Source organism: Aquarana catesbeiana, linkage group LG02 (genome assembly GCF_042186555.1).
Source record: "Aquarana catesbeiana isolate 2022-GZ linkage group LG02, ASM4218655v1, whole genome shotgun sequence".
In the NCBI taxonomy this organism is placed as follows: domain Eukaryota; kingdom Metazoa; phylum Chordata; class Amphibia; order Anura; family Ranidae; genus Aquarana; species Aquarana catesbeiana.
Window position 1 is genome coordinate 614,359,935 of NC_133325.1, and position 27,844 is coordinate 614,387,778.

A 27,844-nucleotide genomic window follows, 5' to 3' on the forward strand; every position below is an offset into this window, starting at 1 on the left:
ACGGAGTATGTTGGCGAAATAAAAAAAACGAGAGGGGCCCCGCAAATTAAGTGAATTCCTCAGACCGGCCGGGATACAGAGGAACAAAGATGGCGCTGGCTTCTCCTTCCCTCACTACAGTACAGGACATAATGCTGCAGACTCAGGAGAGGAAGAGAATACACACAGTGGGCTGCAGTGTCACAACAACCTGCAATCACAAGCCGAAATCACAAGCCCTCTCAGACAGAAGAGAAGGATTTCTTCTGCTGAAGGTAATAAACCCCTACAAGATATTAACTATGTACTGTATCAGATAACAATCCATATGATGAAAGGTTGAATGCCATTCCCACAGCAGGGCAACCCATACTGGATTCTACAATAAAAGATATGATAATTTCCCTAAGAGGTGCATTACAACATGATATGGTAAATTTCATGTAGAAATCTAAAATGGAAATTGATGTAATAGGGGAAAGAGTGGACTATGTAGAAACTAAAATGTGTGAATTTACATCTGCTCACAATGAAATGGTTGATTCTCACTTTGAGTTGGAAGATAAGGTTAAACAACTCAGAATGAATATGGCAAATTTAGAGGATCGCGCCAGATGCAACAACATGAAGTTCAGAGGTATACCCGAAAATGTTAAACCGCCGGAATTGAAAAAAAGATATGATAACAAAGCTAATTCCATCAATCCCACATCAGGTATTGGGAATCGACAGAGCAAACAGATTACCTAAACCGTCTCACATTCCAGAAAAATTACCAAGGTCATTGACCAGGTCCTGCCGTGTAGTTCTGGGCTGATCCCTCACCTTCCTCATGATCATTGATGCCCCACTAGGTGAGATCTTGCATGGAGCCCCAGACCGAGGGAGATTTACTGTCATCTTGAACTTCTTCCATTTTCTAATAATTGCACCAACAGTTGCTGCCTACTCACCATGCTGCTTGCCTATTGTCCTGTAGGCCATCCCAGCCTTGTGTAATGAGTGGAGAACAGGGGGGGCTTCTTAAAGAAAAAATAACAGGTCTGTGAGAGCCGGAATTCTTACTAGTTGGTAGGTGATCAAATACTTATGTTATGCAATAAAATGCATTTACATTTTTTAAAAATCATACAATTTGATTTTCTGTTTTTTTTGTTTTAGATTCCGTCTCTCACAGTTGAAGAGTACCTATGATAAAAAAAAAAAGAAAAATTACAGACCTACATGCTTTGTAAGTAGGAAAACCAGCAAAATCAGCAGTATATCAAATACAGTGGGGACAGAAAGTATTCAGACCCCCTTAAATTTTTCACTCTTTGTTATATTGCAGCCATTTGCTAAAATCATTTAAGTTCATTTTTCTCCTCATTAATGTACACACAGCACTCCATATTGCCAGAAAAACATAGAATTGTTGACATTTTTGCAGATTTATTAAGAAAGAAAAACTGAAATATCACATGGTCCTAAGTATTCAGACCCTTTGCTGTGACACTCATATTTAACTCAGGTGCTGTCCATTTCTTCTGGATCATCCTTTGAGATGGTTCTACACCTTCATTTGAGTCCAGCTGTGTTTGATTATACTGATTGGACTTGATTAGGAAAGCCACACACCTGTCTATATAAGACCTTACAGCTCACCATGCATGTCAGAGCAAATGAGAATCATGAGGTCAAAGGAACTGCCTGAAGAGCTCAGAGACAAAATTGTGGCAAGGCACAGATCTGGCCAAGGTTACAAAAAATTTCTGCTGCACTTAAGGTTCCTAAGGCTGGATTCACACCTATGCATTTTTAGTGCTTTTTGCATTTTGCAGATTTGCACTACAGAACGTGTTCCATAGGAAACCATGTTAAATGGACTGTAGTGCAAATCTGCAAAATGCAAAAAGCACTAAAAATGCATAGGTGTGAATCCAGCCTAAGAGCATAGTGGCCTCCATAATCCTTAAATGGAAGACGTTTGGGATGACCAGAACCCTTCCTAGAGCTGGCTGTCTGGCCAAACTGAGCTATCGGGGGAGAAGAGCCTTGGTGAGAGGGGTAAAGAAGAACCCAAAGATCACTGTGGCTGAGCTCCAGAGATGCAGTCGGGAGATGGGAGAAAGTTGTAGAAAGTCAACCATCACTGCAGCCCTCCACCAGTCGGGGCTTTATGGCAGAGTGGCCCGATGGAAGTCTCTCCTCGGTGCAAGACACATGAAAGCCTGCATGAAGTTTGCTAAAAAACACCTGAAGGACTCAAAGATGGTGAGAAATAAGATTCTCTGGTCTGATGAGACCAAGATATAACTTTTTGGCCTTAATTCTAAGCGATGTGTGTGGAGAAAACCAGGCACTGCTCATCACCTGTCCAATACAGTCCCAACAGTGAAGCATGGTGGTGGCAGCATCATGCTATGGGGTGTTTTTCAGCTGCAGGGACAGGACGACTGGTTGCAATCAAAGGGAAAGATGAATGCAGCCAAGTACAGGGATATCCTGGACGAAAACCTTCTCCAGAGTGCTCAGGACCTCAGACTGGGCCGAAGGTTTACCTTCCAACAAGACAATGACCCCAAGCACACATCTAAAATAACAAAGGAGTGGCTTCACAACAACTCCGTGACTGTTCTTGAATGGCCCAGCCAGAGCCCTGACTTAAACCCAATTGAGCATCTCTGGAGAGACCTAAAAATGGCTGTCCACCAATGTTTACCATCCAACCCGACAGAACTGGAGAGGATCTGCAAGGAGGAATGGCAGAGGATCCCTAAATCCAGGTGAGAAAAACTTGTTGCATCTTTCCCAAAAAGACTCATGGCTGTATTAGATCAAAAGGGTGCTTCTACTAAATACTGAGCAAAGGGTCTGAATACTTAGAACCATGTGATATTTCAGTTTGTCTTTTTTAATAAATCTGCAAAAATGTCAACAATTCTGTTTTTTTCTGTCAATATGGGGTGCTGTGTGTACATTAATGAGAAAAAAAAAGAACTTAAGTGATTTTAGCAAATGGCTGCAATATAACAAAGTGAAAAATTTAAGGGGGTCTGAATACTTTCCGTCCCCACTCTACTTGTTCTCCCCACTGTATATGGTCCAACACCTCCACCTACTGGAAGAAAATCATAACTACATCAAGTCCAACTCTCTCAAAACTCATCTATATATAAAGCTAATGACACTCTTCAGCAAATGTACACAAACTTACAATGAATCTTAAACTTTTTTCACTAAATGTAAAGGGGACTAAACAGTCCTTACAAAAGAAGAGCTTTATGGATGGATGTCCAAAAATATGAATGTGACATCATCTGCATCCAGGAGTCCCATTTTGCATTGGACAAAGCACCCAAATTTAGCCATCACACATTCCTTTATTATTCAAAATATATCTTTCGGAATAGGTAAAGCAATACACATTGAGTTAGCTATAATGGTGTGTACATCGGCATAATTTCCTATATGTAGATATAAATTTTGGATGCATTATTGTAAATTAATTATTGTGATGTATAATCATGACCACATCTAAACTTTGTGGTTTTCCCCCCTTTTTTTTTTTTTTTACCCCTCCTCGGGGCTTCTTTGTTCCCTTGTTTTTACCTCCCCAGTCCAGTGCCTTTTGATCCCCGTATCGATGCCCAAGGGTGTGGACTAGGGTGGGTTTACATCCCCCTTGGGTTTCTCCTTTCTGGGGGGGGTGCCACCCCGGTCCACGCCCGCCTTGAGGCTTCCATTTGATCCATGGCATCCCGGTTTAACCGTATCCAATAGCCACTATATACCATCTGTCCAAGCCTTTCCATCCCCTTGGCTCAGCACTGTCTCCAATGTGAGTCACAGTGCTGTCTTTGGCAACCGGAAGTACCTTTTACTTCGGGGTTTCTGTATCCAGTTCCAGGTAATCAGTCCATGGACCTGGGACCTCCCTCTTGCGTCCGCTTGGCGCCGGTGCAGCGTGATGACATACACAGCATTTTGGCGCCATGGGGAGGGATATTTAAACCCCACACATTCTGATGCTTGTGTTAGCAGCTTGGGAGCTCATGCTGAATATGGACGCTGGCACCAGGTAAAACCACAATGACTGTTAGTTGGTCTAGCACTTTGCAATATATTCAACTAAGAACTAAGCACTGCTTTGGGTGCCTTATTTCTTTCTTAACCACTTGACGACCGCCTCACGCCGATGTACGTCGGCAAGGTGGCACGGACAGGCAAAATCACGTACATGTACGTGATTTGCCTTCCGCGGGTGGGGGGTCCGATCGGTCCCCCCCCCGGTGCCCGAGGCGGTCGCCATTTGTTCCCGGGCGATGAGAGGTGAGGGGGCGGCCATCCATTGTTGGCCACCCCCTCCCGATCGCTCCCGGCGAATGAAAATGCTTCCTTTCCCTCTGTAATGTAAACAGAGGGAAAGGAAGTGATGTAATCTCGCCTCGAGTCGGTCTTTTTGATCCGACGCTGAGGAGAGAAGACATCCAAGTAAGTCTGCACAACACTACACATTCAGTAGAACACGCCAGGCACACTTGTCACCCCCCATCACCCCCCGATCACACCCCGATCACCCCCCTGTACCCCCTGTCACTCTGACACCAATAGCATTTTTTTTTTTTTTTTGCATTGGTGTCAGTTTGTGTCAGTTACAAGTGTTAGGGCAGTTAGGTTAGCCCCCTTTAGGTCTAGGGTACCCCCCTTAGGTCCAGGGTACCCCCCTAACCCCCCCTAATAAAAGTTAACCCCTTGATTACCCCCCGTCACCAGTGTCGCTAAGCGATCGTTTTTCTGATCGCTGTATTAGTGACACAGGTGACGCTAGTTAGGGAGGTAAGTATATAGGTTCGCTGTCAGTGTTTTATAGCGACAGGGACCCCCATATACTACCTGCTAAAGGTCTTAACCCCCTGATTGCCCCCTAGTTAACCCTTTCACCAGCGATCACCGTATAACTGTTACGGGTGACGCTGGTTAGCTAGTTTGTTTTTTGTAGTTTATTACAGTTTATTACAGTTTATTATAGTTTATTATAGTTTTAGGGCACCCGCCGTTTATTACCCTATAAAGGTTTAACCCCCTAATTGCCCGGCGGTGATAGAAGTTAAGTTTTTAGGATCAGATAAGGTCTGCGTCGCCCCAGGCAGCGTCAGGTTAGCGCCAGTACCGCTAAAACCCACGCACGCAGCATACACCTCCCTTAGTGCTATAGTATCTGAACGGATCGATATCTGATCCGATCAGATCTATACTCCCCAGCAGTTTAGGGTTCCCTGAAACGCAGTGTTAGCGGGATCAGCCCAGATACCTGCTAGCACCTGCGTTTTGCTCCTCGGCCCAGCCCTGCCCAGCCCACCCAAGTGCAGTATCGATCGATAACTGACACTTACAAAACACTAAGCACACATAACTGCAGCGTTCGCAGAGTCAGGCCTGATCCCTGCGATCGCTAACAGTTTTTTGGTAGCGTTTTTATACAGTCGCCAACAGTCAGGAGCTTTTTTGCCTGTGAGTCTCACTAGTGTACCCCTAAATTTAGAGGCCAAAATGGCAAATCGAAGGTACACTAGTGAAGAGGCCTACACGTTTCTGAGTATGACAGATAGTGAAGAGGAAGTCACTCATCTGTCAAGTTCAGGCTCAGAATACGAACCTGTAGAGGACAGCGGCTCCATGACAGATAGCTCTGACGACAGAGTTGTGGTCCCTGCTAGAGTCAGGCGTACCAGACCCCATTCTTCTTCTTCTGTCCTTGAAGTGCAAGAACCGCAGGGCTCTCGTATGGAACAGAGAAGTACTAGCGCCGCTATTCCTTCTGGTGAACTGGCAAGCACCAGCGGCCTAGTACACCCTGGTCGTACATCCAGCACTGCAGTATCACGTGGTGACGTGGCGAGTCCCATAAGTGCAGTTCAAGCTGGCGAGGTGGCAAGCACTAGTAGTGTCCCGCTGCCACCAAGAAGACAAAGACAGGCCCGTCGTGCCCATAGTGCCCTTCCTGCTGCATTGGCCAATCCGAATTGGGAACCTTCCACTTCTGCAGCACCCGTACTTCCCCCTTTCACTGGCCAACCCGGAATTCAGGTGGAAACAGTTGACTTTACGCCACTGGATTTTTATTCACTGTTTTTCACCGAAGATCTCTATAGATCTATTGTGGACCAAAGCAATTTATACGCTGGTCAACACATCGCCGCTAATCCCCAGTCCTCCCTTGCCAGAGATTGGAGACCAATTACGGTCTCCGAATTTAAGACCTTTCTGGGCCTTTCCCTCCTCATGGGGTTGAATAAAAAGAGTAAGTTGCGGTCATATTGGTCCACTGACCCAATTTACCATTCACCCTTGTTCTCTGCTTCCATGGCCAGGGCACGATACGAGCAGATTTTGCGGTTCATGCACTTCAACGACAATGAACTCTGTCGTCCTCGTGGAGACCCTGCATACGATCGGCTCTACAAAATTCGGCCCCTCGTAAACCACTTCAACCAACGTTTTGCAGACTTGTTTACCCCCCATCAAGTTGTCTGCGTTGATGAGTCCCTGATTAAGTTTTCTGGCCGCTTGTCATTCAAACAGTACCTTCCCAGCAAGCGTGCCAGATACGGGGTCAAGATGTATAAGCTCTGTGACAGGGCCACAGGCTATACATGTAGATTTATGGTTTACGAGGGCAAAGATAGTCACGTAGAGCCGACAAACTGCCCTGACTACATAGGAAGCGCTGGCAAGATAGTGTGGGACTTGGTGTCACCCTTATTCGGAAAGGGGTACCACTTGTACGTGGACAATTATTATACGAGCGTGCCACTTTTTAGTCACTTGTTTGATCAGCAGATTGGAGCATGTGGCACCGTGCGACCTAATCGCCGGGGCTTTCCCCAGCGGCTTGTAGATTCCCGTCTTAGGCTGGGGGAGAGAGCCTGCTTGAAGTATAATAATTTGCTCGCTATGAAGTGGAGGGATAAGAAGAATGTTTTCGTTCTCACCTCCCTTCATGCAGACACGACGACCCAAATTTCTACGGCGACTGGTGTTGTGGAGAAACCCCTCTGTGTCCACGAATACAACCTTAATATGGGAGGGGTGGACCTCAACGACCAGTTGTTGGCGCCGTACTTAGTTGCCCGTAAGGCCAGACGCTGGTACAAAAAAGTGTCTGTATACTTATTTCAATTGGCTTTGCTGAATGCTCATGTGCTATACAGAGCTTCAGGACAGACTGGATCCTTCCTTAAATTCCAGGAAGAGATCGTCAGAGCCCTTCTGTTTCCAGACGGTGCTCTACCTCACCTTCCCCAACCAAATGCAGTAAGCCGGCTGCATGAGCGGCATTTTCTTTATGCCATCCCGAGTACCCCTACCCAACGAGCCCCCCAAAAAAGATGTCGTGTCTGTAGCAAGCGCGGATTTAGGCGTGACACCCGGTCTTATTGTCCCTCCTGTCCTGGCAATCCTGGTCTTTGCATGGGTGAATGCTTTGAACGCTACCATACATTAGTTGAGTATTAGCGTAGGGTTCAGCACTGCACAGACTAGGCACACTAACACAGGGTCTCCCAAGATGCCATTGCATTTTGAGAGACCCAAACCTGGAACGAGTTACAAAAGTTAAAAGTTACTAAAAAAAAGTGTAAAAAAAAAATAAAAAAAAAATAAAAAAAAATAAAAACAAAAAAAAATATAAAATAAAAAAACCAAAAATAGTTGTTGTTTTATTGTTCTCTCTCTCTCTATTCTCTCTCTATTGTTCTTCTCTTTTTTACTCTATTCTATTCTGCAATGTTTTATTGTTATTATGTTTTACCATGTTTCCTTTTCAGATTTTTCATACTTTATCGTTTACTTTGTTTTGTTGGTAACCATTTTATTGTTTTCAGGTACACCATTCAGTTGCAGCGCGGATTTATTTATCTTGACAGCAACAGCGTTTGCTCCCACGATATCTAAAGCCGTGACTCCAGCGCTGTCGGAGGTGATTTCACCACCACAGTTACATACTTCAGCATATATGCCGAAGCGTGGGGGCAGCAGTGGGTGGAGGAGCAATTTGCTCCTGCCTTTTGTGGGAGGATGCCCCCATGCTTCGGCATATATATATATTTTAGGCACAGGTTGCGTTAAATGTTTTATTTTTTACTATGTTTTTTTTTTGTATTTGCTTTGCATGTATGGTAAGTCTTACTGTTATACTGTAATGTTACTTTGTTTTATTGTTAACCATCATTTGCTTAGCAGGTACGCCATTCAGTTGCAGCGCGGATTTATTTATCTTAACAGCAACAGCGTTTGCTCCCACGATATATAAAGCCGTGACTCCAGCGCTGTCGGAGGTGATTTCACCACCACAGTTACATACTTCAGCATATATGCCGAAGCGTGGGGGCAGCAGTGGGTGGAGGAGCAATTTGCTCCTGCCTTTTGCGGGAGGATGCCCCCATGCTTCGGCATATATAAATGGTGCATGTATGCCCATCATTAGAAGTGGGTGGATGAAGGGAGGTATTCTAATGGTGGGCATACCCACCGATCAATATCTTTTTTTCGTTCAGCCCACAGGCTGCATGAAAAAAAAGTTTACAATATATGCCTAACAAGGACCAGCAACGTACTGGTATGTTGCTGGACTTTGAGTGGTTATACCAGAATGATGCCTGCAGGTTTAGGTATCATCTTGGTATCATTCTTTTCAGCCAGCGGTCGGCTTTCATGTAAAAGCAATCCTAGCGGCTAATTAGCCTCTAGACTGCTTTTGCAAGCAGTGGGAGGGAATGACCCCCCCTCCCCCACCGTCTTCCATGTTTTTCTCTGGCTTTCCTGTCCCAACAGGGAACCTGAAAATGCAGCCGGTCATTCAGCCAGCTGACCATAGAGCTGATCAGAGACCAGAATGGCTCCAAACATCTCTATGGCCTAAGAAACCGGAAGCTACGAGCATTTCATGACTTAGATTTCGCCGAATGTAAACAGCGCCATTGGGAAATTGGGAAAGCATTTTATCACACCGATCTTGGTGTGATCAGATGCTTTGAGGGCAGAGGAGAGATCTAGGGTCTAATAGAGCCCAATTTTTTAAAAAAAGAGTACCTGTCACTACCTATTGCTATCATAGGGGATATTTACATTCCCTGAGATAACAATAAAATTAATTAAAAAAAAATAAAAATGAAAGGAACAGTTTAAAAATAAGATAAAAAAGCAAAAAAATAATAAAGAAAAAAAAAAAAAAAAAAAAAAAAAGCACCCCTGTCCCCCCCTGCTCTCGCGCAAAGGCGAACGCAAGCGTCGGTCTGGCGTCAAATGTAAACAGCAATTGCACCATGCATGTGAGGTATCACCGCGAAGGACAGAACGAGGGCAGTAATTTTAGCAGTAGACCTCCTCTGTAAATCTAAAGTGGTAACCTGTAAAGGCTTTTAAAGGCTTTTAAAAATGTATTTATTTTGTCGCCGCTGCGCGTTTGTGCGCAATTTTAAAGCATGTCATGTTTGGTATCCATGTACTCGGCCTAAGATCATCTTTTTTATTTCATCAAACATTTGGGCAATATAGTGTGTTTTAGTGCATTAAAATTTAAAAAAGTGTGTTTTTTCCCCAAAAAATGCGTTTGAAAAATCGCTGCGCAAATACTGTGTGAAAAAAAAATATGAAACACCCACCATTTTAATCTGTAGGGCATTTGCTTTAAAAAATATATATAATGTTTGGGGGTTCAAAGTAATTTTCTTGCAAAAAAAAATTATTGTTTCATGTAATCAAAAAGTGTCAGAAAGGGCTTTGTCTTCAAGTGGTTAGAAGAGTGGGTGATGTGTGACATAAGCTTCTAAATGTTGTGCATAAAATGCCAGGACAGTTCAAACCCCCCCCAAATGACCCCATTTTGGAAAGTAGACACCCCAAGCTATTTGCTGAGAGGCATGTCGAGTCCATGGAATATTTTATATTGTGACACAAGCTGCGGGAAAGAGACAAATCTTTTTTTTTTTTTTTTTTTTTTTTTTGCACAAAGATGTCACTAAATGATATATTGCTCAAACATGCCATGGGAATATGTGAAATTACACCCCAAAATACATTCTGTTGCTTCTCCTGAGTATGGGGATACCACATGTGTGGGACTTTTTGGGAGCCTAGCCGCGCACGGGACCCCGAAAAACAAGCCCCGCCTTCAGGCTTTCTAAGGGCGTAAATTTTTGATTTCACTCTTCACTGCCTAGCACAGTTTCGGAGGCCATGGAATGCCCAGATAGCACAACCCCCCCCAAATGACCCCATTTTGGAAAATAGACACCCCAAGCTATTTGCTGAGAGGTATAGTGAGTATTTTGCAGACCTCACTTTTTGTCACAAACTTTCGAAAATTGAAAAAAGAAAAAAAAAATACATTTTTTTTGTCTTTCTTCATTTTCAAAAACAAATGAGAGCTGCAAAATACTCACCATGCCTCTCAGCAAATAGCTTGGGGTGTCTACTTTCCAAAATGGGGTCATTTGGGGGGGTTTTGTGCCATCTTGGCATTTTATGGCCTTCAAAACTGTTATAGGAAGTGAGGAGTGAAATCAAAAATTTATGCCCTTAGAAATCCTGAAGGCGGTGCTTGGCTTTCGGGGCCCCGTACGCGGCTAGGCTCCCAAAAAGTCCTAAACATGTGGTATCCCCATACTCAGGAGAAGCAGCAGAATGTATTTTGGGGTGTAATTCCACATATGCCCATGGCATGTTTGAGCAATATATCATTTAGTGACAACTTTGTGCAAAAAAAAAAAAAAAAAAAGTGTTACTTTCCCGCAACTTGTGTCAAAATATAAAATATTCCATGGACTCAACATGCCTCTCAGCAAATAGTTTGGGGTGTCTACTTTCCAAAATGGGGTCATTTGTGGGGGTTTTGTGCCATCTTGGCATTTTATGGCCTTCAAAACTGTGATAGGTAGTGAGGAGTCAAATCACAACATTACGCCCTTAGAAATCCTGAAGGCGGTGCTTGGTTTTCGGGGCCCCGTATGCGGCTAGGCTCCCAAAAAGTCCCACACATGTGGTATCCCCATACTCAGGAGAAGCAGCTAAATGTATTTTGGGGTGCAATTCCACATATGCCCATGGCCTGTGTGAGAAATATATCATTTAGTGACAACTTTGTGCAAAAAAAAAAAAAATTGTCACTTTCCCGCAACTTGTGTCAAAAAATAAAATATTCCATGGACTCAACATGCCTCTCAGCAATTACCTTGGGGTGTCTACTTTCCAAAATGGGGTCATTTGGGGGGTTTTGTGCCATCTTGGCATTTTATGGCCTTCAAAACTGTGATAGGAAGTGAGGAGTGAAATCAAAAATTTATGCCCTTAGAAATCCTGAAGGCGGTGCTTGGTTTTCGGGGCCCCGTACGCGGCTAGGCTCCCAAAAAGTCCTAAACATGTGGTATCCCCATACTCAGGAGAAGCAGCAGAATGTATTTTGGGGTGTAATTCCACATATGCCCATGGCATGTTTGAGCAATATATCATTTAGTGACAACTTTGTGCAAAAAAAAAAAAAAAAAAAAAAAAGTGTTACTTTCCCGCAACTTGTGTCAAAATATAAAATATTCCATGGACTCAACATGCCTCTCAGCAAATAGTTTTGGGTGTCTACTTTCCAAAATGGGGTCATTTGGGGGGGTTTTGTGCCATCTTGGCATTTTATGGCCTTCAAAACTGTGATAGGTAGTGAGGAGTAAATCACAACATTACGCCCTTAGAAATCCTGAAGGCGGTGCTTGGTTTTCGGGGCCCCGTATGCGGCTAGGCTCCCAAAAAGTCCCACACATGTGGTATCCCCATACTCAGGAGAAGCAGCTAAATGTATTTTGGGGTGCAATTCCACATATGCCCATGTCCTGTGTGAGAAATATATCATTTAGTGACAACTTTGTGCAAAAAAAAAAAAAATTGTCACTTTCCCGCAACTTGTGTCAAAAAAGAAAGTATTCCATGGACTCAACATGCCTCTCAGCAAATAGCTTGGGGTGTCTACTTTCCAAAATGGGGTCATTTGGGGGGGGTTTGTGCCATCTGGGCATTTTATGGCCTTCAAAACTGTGATAGGTAGTGAGGAATGAAATCAAAAATTTATGCCCTTAGAAATCCTGAAGGCGGTGATTGGTTTTCGGGGCCCCGTACGCGGCTAGGCTCCCAAAAAGTCCCACACATGTGGTATCCCCATACTCAGGAGAAGCAGCTGAATGTATTTTGGGGTGCAATTCCACATAGGCCCATGGCCTGTGTGAGCAATATATCATTTAGTGACAACTTTTTGTAAATATTTTTTTTTTTTTTTTTTTTGTCATTATTCAATCACTTGGGACAAAAAAAATAAATATTCAATGGGTTCAACATGCCTCTCAGCAATTTCCTTGGGGTGTCTACTTTCCAAAATGGGGTCATTTGGGGGGGTTTTGTACTGCCCTGCCATTTTAGCACCTCATGAAATGACATAGGCAGTCATAAACTAAAAGCTGTGTAAATTCCAGAAAATGTACCCTAGTTTGTAGACGCTATAACTTTTGCGCAAACCAATGAATATACGCTTATTAACTTTTTTTTTACCAAAGACATGTGGCCGAATAAATTTTGGCCTAAATGTATGACTAAAATTGAGTTTATTGGATTTTTTTTATAACAAAAAGTAGAAAATATCATTTTTTTTCAAAATTTTCGGTCTTTTTCCGTTTATAGCGCAAAAAATAAAAACGGCAGAGGTGATCAAATGCCATCAAAAGAGAGCTCTATTTGTGGGAAGAAAAGGACGCAAATTTCGTTTGGGTACAGCATTGCATGACCGCGCAATTAAAAGTTAAAGTGATGCAGTGCCAAATTGGAAAAAGACCTCTGGTCCTTAGGCAGCATAATGGTCCGGGGCTCAAGTGGTTAACTTGATGTAGTTTTCTACACAGCGTTGTGAACACCTTCAAGGTGAGCATGTGCTCTTGAATTTAGAGACGCAGTATACACATATATATGTTTCTTTCGATACAAGATTCTGATACAGGTACATGCATATTTATATATCATTTCAGAAACCATGAAGTAGTCATGTCCCCTCTCTTGATTCTCGCATAGATGCATTTTCATAATTGGTATTGTGCCACTAGTCCTCAGGAGCTCCCAATATAAATATCTCCTTATATCACGGGGTGAGTATGGTCCACTGACTAGATACTGCTGTGGACTTTTTCTCTCCCCCCACCCGCAACATGTGTATTTTTATTATCTATGATATACGTTACAGATACTGTGATCATCTCTTCTGTCTTGGATGGTCTTCATTCATAATAATATACATCCCTCCCTACGGGTGATCAGGCATTTTTCTGGACTACAGAGGGGAGTGAACTCTGGGGGTATCCCTCCTGACTCCTTCCTCTCACTTGACGCTTCGGGTCCTGCGACTTCCCCGGAACTCTCTTTAGAGGTATGGAGTTGACGTAGGGGTTGTGTCGGTTGGGAGTATATGGAGGGGGAGGGTGTAAGCCTGGGGTGGGATCGGGTGGGGGTTGGTGTTGAATTTTCTGGGGGGAGTTTTGGTGGAGTCATGATTATACAAGCTAAAGAGCTATCAAGTTGTATAAACATAAATATTTCATGTATCATTTCTATTTATTTATCTTTATTTTTATTTTTTGTTTTCTTCTTTATACATCCAAGGTTGTTCTTATCATGTGTACTGTTGTGGAATAATCAAAAATCTTCGTCCATTTTCCTGATGAAGCCTTCCTGGCGAAACATGTTGAAATTTGTGGACGTGGTTATGATTAGAATTCTTTGTGATTACAGTTCTCTCTCTTCATTTGTCAATATTAGGTTGAGGATGTTTACCTTTGACTATGAATGTAAAACTGTTTTCACATTTTATTGTTTCTTTGTGTAAAACTGTAATAATAAATATTGGTATACATTTTTAACTGACAGTGCTCTTTCTTATATTGGGTGTACCTTTAAAATCCCATTTCCTACATACATTTTTGTTTTGCTACTTTTAGGGATGTTGGTACATAAAAAACGTTTCCAGTATTTCTGGAAATACTGATCTCTACCCATCTTGCTCGTCATCACACATTCCCTCAAATTTTCTCATCCAGCTGCAAAAAAAAAAAAAGAAGGAGTGATTACGGCATTTAAAGACACTGTCTCCTTCATGCTTATTAACCTAAAAACCGACACCCAAGGCAGATACATAATTTTGGTGGCTTCAATGGACCCTGCTATGGACATTTCCAAGAAAGGAATCGTTACTAGAAGAGGTCTATCTTCCATCATTTCCTCAGAAGACATGTACGAGACCTGGAGATGTTTGCACACAACGGAAAAGGACTATACATTCTTCTCACATGTGCATAAATCATATTCTAGATTATTTCATTGCCGACAAACTTCTCCTGCCAAAGATCACAAAAGCCTGCATCAACAACATAACATGGTCCGATCATGCACCAATCACAATTGAAATCAACCAAAGTCTACCTTGCTCTTATAACTACCCCTGGAGAAACAACACCTTTGTTCTTTTGCAGGATAAACAAACACTTGTTGATGCTGAAAAAAACCTTGAATAATTTTTTTGTAATAAATGATAAAGAACCGATAAATAGCACTACTCTGTGGTGTACCCATAAAACTTATGCTAGAGGCCTCCTTATACAGGTAGCAGCCAGGGGAAAAAAAAGGAAAACTAATATGTTAAATAATATCCTAAATGATATAGCCAAATTAGAAGAACTACACAAAAAATAACCCCTCAAGACATCAACCTAGACCGCCGACTTACTCACTTAAGATCTGAATTTAGAGCTATCCTGATAGCAGATCAAGATAAAATTTTAAAAAATATGAAAATAAATTACTACTCCCAGAACAACAAAGTAGGAAAACTTTTAGCTTCTGAACTCTGCTAGCGCCAAATAAAAAATAAAATCCATAAATTATCCCATCATACCTCTGGTAAAGCAGTAATCAATCCTCAAGAAATAGCAGATACTTTTGCGCAATATTATGAATCACTTTACAACCTAAACAATGAAAGTAATACCTAACTCTACATAGAAAATATAACATTTCTAGATAACATAAAACTACCAAATATTGATCCTAATGATTTAGAGCAACTCAATAAACCAATATCAAATGAAGAAACCCTTAAAGTGATCAAAGAACTACCCAAAAACAAAGTGCCAGGAGCTGATGGCCTATCAGGGGAATATTACATGGCCTTCAAAGAAATTCTAGTCCCTTAACTAACATGTTTAATCATATACAGTGGGGCAAAAAAGTATTTAGTCAGCCACCAATTGTGCAAGTTCTCCCACTTAAAAAGATGAGAGAGGCCTGTAATTGTCATCATAGGTATACCTCAACTATGAGAGACAAAATGTGGAAACAAATCCAGACAATCACATTGTCTGATTTTTGAAAGAATTTATTTGCAAATTATGGTGGAAAATAAGTATTTGGTCAATATCAAAAGTTCATATCAATACTTTCTTATATATCCTTTGTTGGCAATGACAGAGGTCAAACGTTTTCTGTAAGTCTTCACAAGGTTGTCACACACTGTTGCTGGTATGTTGGCCCCCTCCTCCATGCAGGTCTCCTCTAGAGCAGTTATGTTTTGGGACTGTTGCTGGGCAACACGGACTTTCAACTCCCTCCAAAGGTTTTCTATGGGGTTGAGAGTCTGGCTAGGCCACTCCAGGACCTTGAAATGCTTCTTACGAAGCCACTCCTTCATTGCCCTGGCAGTGTGTTTGGGATCATTGTCATGCTGAAAGATCCAGCCACGTCTCATCTTCAATGCCCTTACTGATGGGAGGAGGTTTGCACTCAAAATCTCAGGATACATGGCCCAATTCATTCTTTCATGTACACAGATCAGTCGTCCTGTTCCCTTTGCAGAGAAACAACTCCAAAGCATGATGTTGCCACCCCCATGCTTCACAGTAGATATGGTGTTCTTTGGTTGCAACTCAGCATTCCCTCTCCTCCAAACACGACGAGTTGTATTTCTACCAAACAGTTCTACTTTGGTTTCATCTGACCATATTACATTCTCCTAATCCTCTTCTGGATCATCCAAATGCTCTCTAGCAAACCTCAGACGAGCCCAGACATGTACTGGCTTAAGCAGGGGGACACGTCTGGCATTGCAGGATCTGAGTCCCAGGCGGCGTAGTGTGTTACTGATGGTAACATTTGTTACGTTGGTCCCAGCTCTCTGCAGGTCATTCACTAGGTTCCCCGTGTGGTTCTGGGATTTTTGCTCACCGTTCTTGTGATAATTTTGACCCCACGGGGTGAAATCTTGCGTGGGGCCCCCAATCGAGGGAGATTATCAGTGGTCTTGTATGTCTTCCATTTTCTAATTATTGCTCTCACAGTCGATTTCTTCACACCAAGCTGCTTGTCTATTGCAGATTCAGTCTTCCCAGCCTGGTGCAGGTCTACAATTTTGTTTCTGGTGTCCTTCGGCAGCTCTTTGGTCTTCACCATAGTGTAGTTTGGAGTGTGACTGTTTGAGGTTGTGGACAGGTGTCTTATACTGATAACAAGTTCAAACAGGTGCCATTAATACAGGTAATGAGTGGAGGACAGAGGAGCCTCTTAAAGAAGAAGATACAGGTTTGTGAGAGCCAGAAATCTTGCTTGTTTGTAGGTGACCAAATACTTATTTTCCACCATAATTTGCAAATAAATTCTTTCAAAAATCAGACAATGTGATTGTCTGGATTTGTTTCCACATTTTCTCTCTCATAGCTGAGGTATACCTATGATGACAATTACAGGCCTCTCATCTTATTAAGTGGGAGAACTTGCACAATTGGTGGCTGACTAAATACTTTTTTGCCCCACTGTAGCTAACGCTAAACTTTTTCCCAAAGAACTACTGGAAGCAATAACAACAACACTGCCGAAACAAGACAAAGACCCCTCATCCCCTCTAAATTATAGACCCATATCACTATTAAACTCCAACCTAAAAATGCAAAAATCTTGGCCAACAGACTAGTAAACATAACCCCTTACCTAATAGGACCTGACCAAGTAGGCTTTATTAAGGGGAGATGAGCACCAGATGGCACTAGAAGGATTCTAAACTTAATTAACCAAATTCATATCGATCAAACACCCTCATTGCATAGCATTAGATGCAGAAAAGGCGTTCGACAGAATGCACTGAGTATACATTTCCAAAACTAACTAAATTCAGATTCCAAGGATTCATCCACTCGGCAATTACGGCACTATACACACAACCCACGCCTAAAGTATTTACATCAGGTATAATCTCTAAAAATTTCTCCATTACTAACGGGACCAGACAAGAATGTCCATTATCCCCATTAATTTTTTCACTAGCAATAGAACCACTTGCGGAATATATAAGATTAACCCCTAACATCAAAAGCATAACTATAGAAAGATATGATTATTTAAAAGAAAAATTTGCACTAGGTGTACAAAAAAATGTGACTGGAAAACGTGAGTTCAAAAATCTGTAAAAATGAAGTGTCCTGCAGCTGAACACTATAACCCTGATAGGGGGCACAAACCAAATATATATACAAAAAAAGTGCAGCGCTGGATAACTACAACACAGTAGACAATAAACTATACTGAAAAGTAAATCAAACCATGAAAAACTGACAAAACGTGCACATGATTTAACTACTAATTGACTTAATAAGGATATTATCCATAAGTGAAAAATAGCAAACACCAATTCAAATTTTATAAATAACGTGCTTAATTATATCATAGTGTCCATAGATGCATAAGTGAAAATCCTGCTGGGTAAATCCGTGACTTCCACCGCTGATAAAAACCGTCACCACAGAAAGATTAAAGGCTTACCAGACAGCCATTGAAAGACAGCATGAAATATCCTCCACTTTGGATGTTGTCCTCCCTGTGGATGGCTCCTACTTGAGAGCGCTGGAAAGGTAGTTTGCAGACTGATTCACAGTAATAGAGGGAGGGGGGAGGGGAAATCCCCTCTCAACGATGATGAATATCCAAAAAAAAGGAAGAGAAAACACTCCAATAGTTTAAAAAAGTTTCAGCTTCTTTTTATTTAAATTGCCATACAGGCATCCATAAAAGTTCCTTGCAAGGAGTTTAAAAACGGCTCCGATGAATACAGAAAGTCCGCACATGCGCAGTCCGTGCGTGCGTGTCTACCCTACGGCCGTTTCGTCAGAAATGACATCATCAGGGGCACCCTGATGATGTCATTTTTGATGTCATTTCTGATGAAACGGCCGTAGGGTAGACACGCACGCACGGACTGCGCATGCGCGGACTTTCTGTATTCATCGTAGCCATTTTTAAACTCCTTGCAAGGAACTTTTATGGATGCCTGTATGGCAATTTAAATAAAAAGAAGCTGAAACTTTTTTACACTATTGGAGTGTTTTCTCTTCCTTTTTTTTGGATATTCATCATCATTGAGAGGGGATTTCCCCTCCCCCCTCCCTCTATTACTGTGAATCAGTCTGCAAACTACCTTTCCAGCGCTCTCAAGTAGGAGCCATCCACAGGGAGGACAACATCTAAAGTGGAGGATATTTCATGCTGTCTTTCAATGGCTGTCTGGTAAGCCTTTAATCTTTCTGTGGTGACGGTTTTTATCAGCGGTGGAAGTCACGGATTTACCCAGCAGGATTTTCACTTATGCATCTATGGACACTATAATATAATTAAGCACGTTATTTATAAAATTTGAATTGGTGTTTGCTATTTTTCACTTATGGATAATATCCATTAATCCTTATTAGGTCAATTAGTAGTTAAATCATGTGCACGTTTTGTCAGTTTTTCATGGTTTGATTTACTTTTCAGTATAGTTTATTGTCTACTGTGTTGTAGTTATCCAGCGCTGCACTTTTTTTGTATATATAGAAAGATATGAGCATAAATTAGGTTTATTTGCAGATGATATCATACTTACATTAACCAATCCTGACTCCTCCCTGGCAAAAGCTCAAAAATTAATAGAAAAATTTGGTGAAGTGTTATATTACAAAATAAATCAAAACAAGTGTTATGCTCTCCCTATGAACCTTCCTACGACATTAACTAATACGCTATGTGAGAAATATGGCTTTAATTGGGATAACTCCTCAATAACTTATTTGTGGATACAACTCTCTTACCCACCAACCAAAACATACAAAGTTAACTACCCCCATCTTTTAAATCTAGTCAGCAAAGACCTACAAAATATACAATAAACACAACTTTCCTGGGTAGGGAAAATAGCCGCATTTAAAATGCAAACCCTCCCTAAAATATTTACACAATTAAATACAAAACTAAAAAATTACATATGGAATGGAAAAAAAAACAAGGGTGGCATTCTCCATTTTAACCACCAGAAAATCTTTAGGAGGAATGAATCTACCTGGCATCAAGAATTATTATTATGCATCCTTATTAGATCAGATGAAATTTTGGCTCTCTAACACAGAAGACAAACTATGGTTAATCATAGAAAAAGAAGCCACAAAAAGACAAAACCTATATGCCCTGGCAATAGTTCACGCTATGCTCCCAAAGATTAACATACCCAATTTACTCAGTATCAGAGCTACACTAATAGCATGGAAGCATAAACTTTCTAAAACTAAAGTCATCCAAAATAGATTCATACTATCTATACCAACAGGAACAATTAATTATTGCAGAATATGCCTAAATGTTGATGAATGGGTTAAGGAAGTATACCATCTTTATATAAATCTTCCTTTGCAGTATAAAAATATCACTTTAAGCAAACTAGGAAAGTACACCTGATTAAAAGAGTTCAATCCCAATAATCCTATAGAAATCCCCTTAATTCTGTGGCAATTCTTCACCCAATAAAATAACCAATCAATAAAAGGAATTTCCCTTTTTTACAAACTACTAACTAATTACCCACATATTAAAAACACACATAATTAAATGGGAGAGAGATTTAGCTCGAGAATTTTCTTGGGACCAATGGAAAAAAGCTATTCATATATTAGTAAGTCTTCAGCATGTATTGAACACTGGGATAATGCACAAAAAAACTAAATAGATAGTATTTGACCCCATATAAATGATCAAGAATGTAATCCTCCACATCTGACATATGTTGGAGATGTAATGATCAGACAGGCAACCTTCTGCACATATTATGGAACTGTAAAAATCTGGAAAGCTTCTGGAATTCAATAGCCTCCTTTATAGTGGATCTTATGGGAAACCTAACTAAACTCAGCCCGTCCACAGCCTTACTAGGTCTTAATTTGGACATATACCCTAAAATATTTAGAACAATAGTAATTCACACACTAACAGCAGCAAGGCTCACTATAACCAGCCTCTGGAAATCCAGGGACGCACCCAACTTATCGACTGCTATAGCCAGACTAAATATCCAAGCTCAGTATGAACTTATGCTTGCTTATAGAAACGACTCCACCAACACATTCAAAGGGAATTGGAGTACATGGATATCTCATCCTAGAGCATTCAACTAGTTAAAAGAGTGCAAATTGTAAATTATCCCCAAGTTTGAAATACCCCTAAATCATATATTGTATGTGCATATTTCCGATGTAGTCTACCATCTTGGACCCACTTTATTAATCTAATTAGCAAGTTTTGTTTTTGTTTTCATTTTTTGGACTGAAAATTCTAGTTTACTTGGAGACCTGTCCAGGCATACAGTTTGAACCCATTAGGGGTAGACTGGTACGGGTTAACAAGTATTATACTCTTATCTTTATGAACCAATGTAACTATGTTGGTTACAAATGACTAACGTGAATGACAATCTGTATTGTTAATCAAAAACGTTATTGTTAAAGAAAAAAATACAACAGAATGTATGCACTGCCAAGGGGTACTAGAGTGTGCTGGAGGGTCTATTGATGCTGGGCACTGGGGGATCTATGGTTGCTGGGGGATCTATTGCTGTGGGGGGTCTAGTGTTGCCGGTGGAGGATCGAATGTTTCTGGGGGGGGTCAGTTGTTGCTGGGAGGGGTCTACTTTTGAGGGAGGGGTCTGTTGTTGGCTGCAGGGGATCTATTTTATTGCTTTTCTTGTTATCAGTGTCAAATTCCATACAAATTACTTCAATACAAATTACTTTTTATTCCTTAAAAGGGGTGGCACTGGGAAGTAGGTAGGGGGTGGAACCAAGGGTTGGTGCACGAAGGTGGGTAGGAGGCAGAGACAAGGGGTGATTCGGAAGCAGTGGCGGCTGGTGAAGTTTTTGGATAGGGAGGCCCCAGACCCCGCCCATAATTGTTGACCCCTCCCATTTCTCATAAACCACACCCCTTATATAATCCACCCACTCCGTCATATTTTATACAAGAAAAGGAAAAATGGGAGACATATTTAGACTATAAATGTCCTGGCTGCACATACCCCTAATGAAATAGACATCTTAACCACTTAAGGACCGGGCCTCTTTTACATGCTAAAACAGTTTTTTTTTGCTAGAAAATTACTTAGAACCCCCAAACATTACACATTTTATTTTCTAACACCCTAGAGAATAAAATGGCGGTAGTTGCGATACTTTCTGTCACACCATATTTGCGCAGTGGTCTTACAAGCGCACTTTTTTAAAAAAAATATACTTTTTTGAATTAAAAAATAAGACAACAGTAAAATTAGCCCAATTTTTTTCTATATTGTGAAAGATAATGTTACGCAGAGTAAATTGATACCCAACATGTCACGCTTCAAAATTGCGCCCGCTCGTGGAATGGCAACAAACTTTTATCCTTAAAAATCTCCATAGGCGACATTTAAAAAATTCTACTGGTTGCATGTTTTGTGTTATAGAGAAGGTCTAGTGCTAAAATTATTGCTCTCGCTCTACCGATCGCAGCGATACCTCACATGTGTGCTTTGAATACCATTTTCCTATGCGGGCGCTACTCATGTATGCGTTCGCTTCTGCACGCGAGCTCGGCAGGACGGGGCACATTTAAAAAATTTTTCCTATTTATTTTACCTTTTATTTTTACACTGTTTAAAAAAAAAAAAATTGTGTCAATTTTATTCCTATTACAAGGAATGTAAACATCCCTTGTAATAGAAAAAAGCATGATAGGTCCTCTTAAATATGAGATCTGGGGTCAAAAAGTCCTCAGATCTCATATTTGGACTTAAATGCAAAAAAAAAAAAAAAAAAAAATTGTCATTTTGAAAAAATGACATAAAGGGGGGCAGGAGGCGGAGCCTAGCGGAGCAGACATGCATTGTTAGAGCTCCACACCGCTGAGGAGAGAAGAGAAGGACAAAGCGGAGCCTGCAGGCTCAAAAGGTATCCATTTGAACCTTTTTGCCCCAGGGAACAAACTGTGAAAGTTTGGGCAGGAAATATGGTACTGGGAGGAAACCGTGGCAGAAATAAAAATCACCTCACAAAGAGCTCACAGGCACTCACTGCAACTAAAGCAGCTCCAGTCACCTCACAAGATACAGCATCAGGGCGCTCTCACAGACAGAAAATGTCACAGCAAGACTCTCCATTTGAGTCAGATACAGAACAAATCCTCTCACAAACTTCTCCACAAGCCTCCTCAGTATCCCCAGTAATATTATTACAATTTGAAAAGATGCTTCATAAGGCTTTAAAACAAACCTCAGACCAAATAACAAAAAGCCTAACCAAAGAAATAAGAGAGCTGGGAAACCGCACCGCAGCCTTAGAAATAAAAATGGATGAAATTGAAATTACAACCCAAGAAAATATAACAGAATTGGAACAATTAAAAAAAGAGAATTTAATACTTCAAACTAAGCTCGAAGATTACGAAAATAGAGCCAGACGTTCAAACTTGCGCATAAGGGGAATACCTGAAACTGTGACAGACCTGCAATCTACTATTACTGCTCTATTACAAGAACTAAAGCCAGATATCCCTATTGAACGTTTAGAACTGGACAGAGTACACAGAGCCCTCACAGCCAAAAAGAAAGATGGACCCCCACGTGATATAATCACAAAATTTCATTATTACAGAACGAAAGAACAAATACTAATTGCTGCAAGAGAAAAAAAGGAACTTAATTTTCAAGAACACAATTATCAAATTTTTGCTGACCTATCCCAACTTACTATTACTAAAAGACGATCCATGAAACCCCAACTAATGGAACTGCAACGCCACAACATTATGTATCAATGGGGCTTCCCCTTTTCAGTCAGATTTAACTACCAAGGTACAATTTACAGAAGCAGATCAGCAGATGAACTACAACAAACCCTTTTAAAATTAAATCTGATAGAACCTACAAGCAGCAACACTCCCACACGCAGAAGAATAGCATCATCTTCACCTTCAGGCAGCACCCAGAAAATTTCAGAACAAAATGGGAATCATCATTCTCACAAAAGAGGCCGTTATGCCACATCATCCATGGACCAAGAAGATTCAATGGACCGACATCCTAATTCCTGATATCTCTTCATTTATTATACTAAGAGATGGTTCTCTATAAAAAACCTGTATTTATAACTGAATGTAACTGCATTCTGATAGTCACACACTGTGTGGGATCATGTTACATTCCAGTTATATTTCTTATTACTTCTGATTCATATAGCCTTAGAATATATAAGTGAAATAAGGAAATTCTTGTTCAGTTATATATTATCAGGTAATAACAATAGATTTATTACTTTTTAGGACAAATATGTTCAATAATCCAGAAGTAATGGACGCTTTTTCTTTCTTTTCTTAAAACAAATATATTATTACCTAACTAGTTCCTAGAATTATGTTTTTGTTTATTCTAATCTGAAGCAATACAACCTCAATTTTATGAGTTAACATATCTAAACAGTTACATATGAATAAAATATGTAATTGTTTACTCTAAAAGGGTTAAAATCCCAAAATAATTCAAACTATCTTCATCAATACCAAAGTTATTAACAGTACCTTTCTAACTGAATTATTTAGCCTAGGGCAAGACTAACCATATACAACCACCCTGGAATAAATAATTTCAACAAAAACTATATTCTGCACTCCAATTAATGAAACATCATTTTGATGTCTTTTGACATAGCACTTCTCTCCTGTAAGCGGAAGATCCGTGTACCCCCATTAGCCCTCCTCATTCTCCCAACCATATTATGTGGGAGTGTGACGAAGGCACTTATTCCCCTGAGAGAGATATTTATTCTCTTTCACGGGTAAATTGTGATTACTTGCAAAAAATAATTTATACAATGTATCATCTAATCTCATATGTTTTTTGTTTACTCTTTACTCCAGAATTCACTGGTTTCTTTTCTATCTTTTCATCTCTTCAGTCCACACAGGTTGATCTGCGCAGTCAGCTTAACAAAAAGTAAGTCAAAACTATTTGATCTATTGCCATGGCACCACTGAATATACTTTCCCTGAATGTTCAGGGGATAAATGTCCCTCAAAAAAGGACCAAAGCCTTCCGTACTTTCTATAACAAGAAGGCTCACATAGTATGCCTCCAAGAAACACACTTCACCAAAGATTCTACTCCAAAATATATTTCTCCTTTTTATCAACAAATTTACACGGCTTCTGCCTGTACCAAGCAAAGGGGAACTCTAATTGCATTTCACCGATCCACACCATTCACCTTATCATCAGAAATTAAAGACCCAGAAGGTAGATACCTGATACTCATGGGTTATATAATGGATACAGCAATCACGGTGATTTCCTACTACGCTCCTAACAAACAACCTACACCATTCTTCTCACATATATTACAAGTGATTAATACACACAAAATAGGAACAGTGATAATGTGTGGGGATTCGAACCAGGTCCTCCTCCCATTTCTAGATAAATCACCTTTTACACCATCCAAAATAACCTCTAGATTACCTTTTTCTCAACTTCTTTCCAAATACAATCTGGTAGATTCATGGAGAGAAAGTAACCCAATGAAAAAGAAATTCACTTATTTCTCGCACCCTCATCAAACCTTCACCAGAATAGATCATATTTTTCTAACAATAGGAATGATACCAGAAATTATTGCATCAGATATAATTCCGATTCCGTGGTCTGACCATAATGCAGTATACACTACTATAGCCTCAGCCATACCAAAAGCGCATGACCCAACGTGGTACTTACCGGACATAATGCTCAAACACCCACTACATCAGATGGCCATTGAACAAGCTTTAAAGGAATACATATCAATTAATAATACAACAGACATCTCCCCAATAACACTGTGGGAAGCTCATAAGCCTGTCTTGCGTGGTACAATACAAAGACAAATGGCACTATTTAAACGGGAACGCAAAAATCTAGCAAAAAAACTAGAACTCAATTTTAATGCAGCCTACATATCATTTCAAGATAATCCATCCCAGAGTACAAAATCTCATCTGGAAAAATCTAGATTGGAATACGATCTATTTCTCACTGAGTCAGTTGATAAATCCCTCAAACGCTCCAAACACAATTTCTACATGAATACAAACAAACCAGGTACATATTTGGCTCGGGCATTAAATTCAACTAACAAATCTTTCAAACCAATACGTTTGAAATTATCAAAAAATGTTTACACTTGTAATCCAGTTAAAATAGTCCATAAATTTCACTCACATCTCGCAACTTTATACAAGACAAACAATGAATTTAATCCTACAGAGGCTGAATCCTTCTTCTCAAAAATAACCTTACCTGAGTTATCTCAGAATCAAAAAAGCAGTTTGGATGAGCCTATAACTATAGATGAAGTTGCTAACGCCATAAAAGACCTAAAACTTAACAAAAGACCAGGCCCAGACGGCTACTCGGCTTTATACTATAAAACATTCTCAGAAATACTCTCTCCCATTCTCACTGAAACTTTTAACAAACTTCTAGATGGACATTCTTTTCGGCAAGAAACACTAATGGCAATTGTTTGTATGATCCCAAAACCCCTTTCTGATGATACTTCCTGTGTGAATTATCGGCCTATCTCTCTGTTAAACCTCGATATTAAATTATTAGCAAAAAGAATAGCAAAACGCCTCAATAGCATTATAGGAAAATTAATACATAGAGATCAAGTAGGCTTCATGCCAAATAGACAGGCAGGCGATAATATACGCAGAGCAGTGTTATTGGCACATATTGCTAAAAAACGGAAAATCCCTTTATGTTTTCTATCTCTCGATATTAAGAGGGCATTTGACACAGTATCCTGGCAATATATGCAATATTCATTACAAAAATGGGGTTTTGGACCCCACTTTTTAACATGGATCAAAGCATTATATAATAAACCCAAAGCCTATATAAAATATGCTGGATACAAATCTGAAGCCTTTAATATCGAAAGAGGTACCCGACAGGGTTGCCCATTATCTCCCTTATTATTTGCCCTTATACTCGAACCCATGGCCCAATACATCAGAACAAACCAAACTATAACTGGCATTGAAGTAGGAGGTATTACACACAAATTATGTATATTTGCAGACGATATATTACTTTTTCTATCATCACCACAGGTCTCTGGTCCTAACTTAATACCAGCTCTTGATGGATTTGCAGCCCTATCCTGCCTTATGATTAATCCTAAGAAATGCCTAGTGCTTAATATTTCACTCACAAACATGGAATTGATCCCGGCTAGGGCTGCACTCCCATTCAAATGGGCAGAAAAATCAATCCCATATCTTGGAATTCATTTAACAGCCTCTCATTCTGACTTATTCTCAACCAATTATCCTCCTGTATTAAGACAGATCACAAATCTAATAAAACAATGGTCGCAACTTCCTTTATCCTGGATAGGGAAGATTAATGCAATCAAAATGACTATTCTACCCAAATTGCTTTATCTATTCAGAGTCCTCCCTATTCCAATTCCTTCCTATTTTTTGAGAATAGTACAAAAAAGAGCAACTTCGTTTATATGGGGCTCTTCTAAACCACGTATACCTATACACACACTACATCTTCCCAAAAATAAAGGAGGCCTGGGATACCCTAATTTTACTAACTACTACAGAGCAGCACATTTGGCCAGTCTGTCCAAATACCATGCAAAACAGGAAATCCCATTATGGGTATTTATAGAGGCTTCAGAAAATGACCCTCTATTAATATCAAATTTATTATGGCTTGATCCTAAAGACCGCTTTAAAATTCATAATCCCATAACTAAACACTTCTTATCTCTCTGGGATAAACTAAAAACCAAATATCAGTTACAATCTCCACACAATCCTCTCCTTTCTTTTATCAGAAATCCGGCCTTTTATCCGGCATGGATCTACCCAAATTCTTTTAAAGCTTGGACAACATCAGGCATTCAGACACTAAATGACTTCATAGCATCTAAATCATTCCTTTCATTCCCATCGCTTAGAGAAAAATATGATCTACCAAACTCTGAGATATTTAGATATCTCCAAATCAAAAATTTCTATACACCATTCCTAAAGGGGGATACACCATTATCCCAATTATCCATTTTTGAATCAATCTGTACAAAAGATCCATTTGCTAAAGGTACAATTTCATCACTTTATAATCAATTATATGGAGTAGCAAATCTTAATAGACCCTCTTACGTTCAGAGGTGGGAGGAGGACCTGGGACGAACTTTAGAAGACACGGACTGGTCTAACATATGGCTCACATCTAAGTCATCTTCACCCAACATCTTAGCACTGGAGACAAATTATAAAGTCCTAACTCGCTGGTACCTTGTACCCGCTAGAGTGGCAAAATATTCACCTAATACCTCAGCTCTTTGTTTTCGAGGATGCCCAGAAATAGGCACATATTTACACATATGGTGGACGTGCCCAGTAATCCAAACCTTCTGGAAGGAAGTCTTCGTGATTGC

At 40.4% G+C, this 27,844-nt stretch overlaps 1 protein-coding gene across 4 annotated transcripts in view; it reads right to left on the bottom strand.

Annotated features, from left to right (window-relative positions):
- Positions 1 to 27,844, bottom strand: part of STS (steroid sulfatase) — a 496,435-nt gene that overhangs the window by 335,297 nt on the left and 133,294 nt on the right. The gene's annotated exons all lie outside the window — the stretch shown is intronic.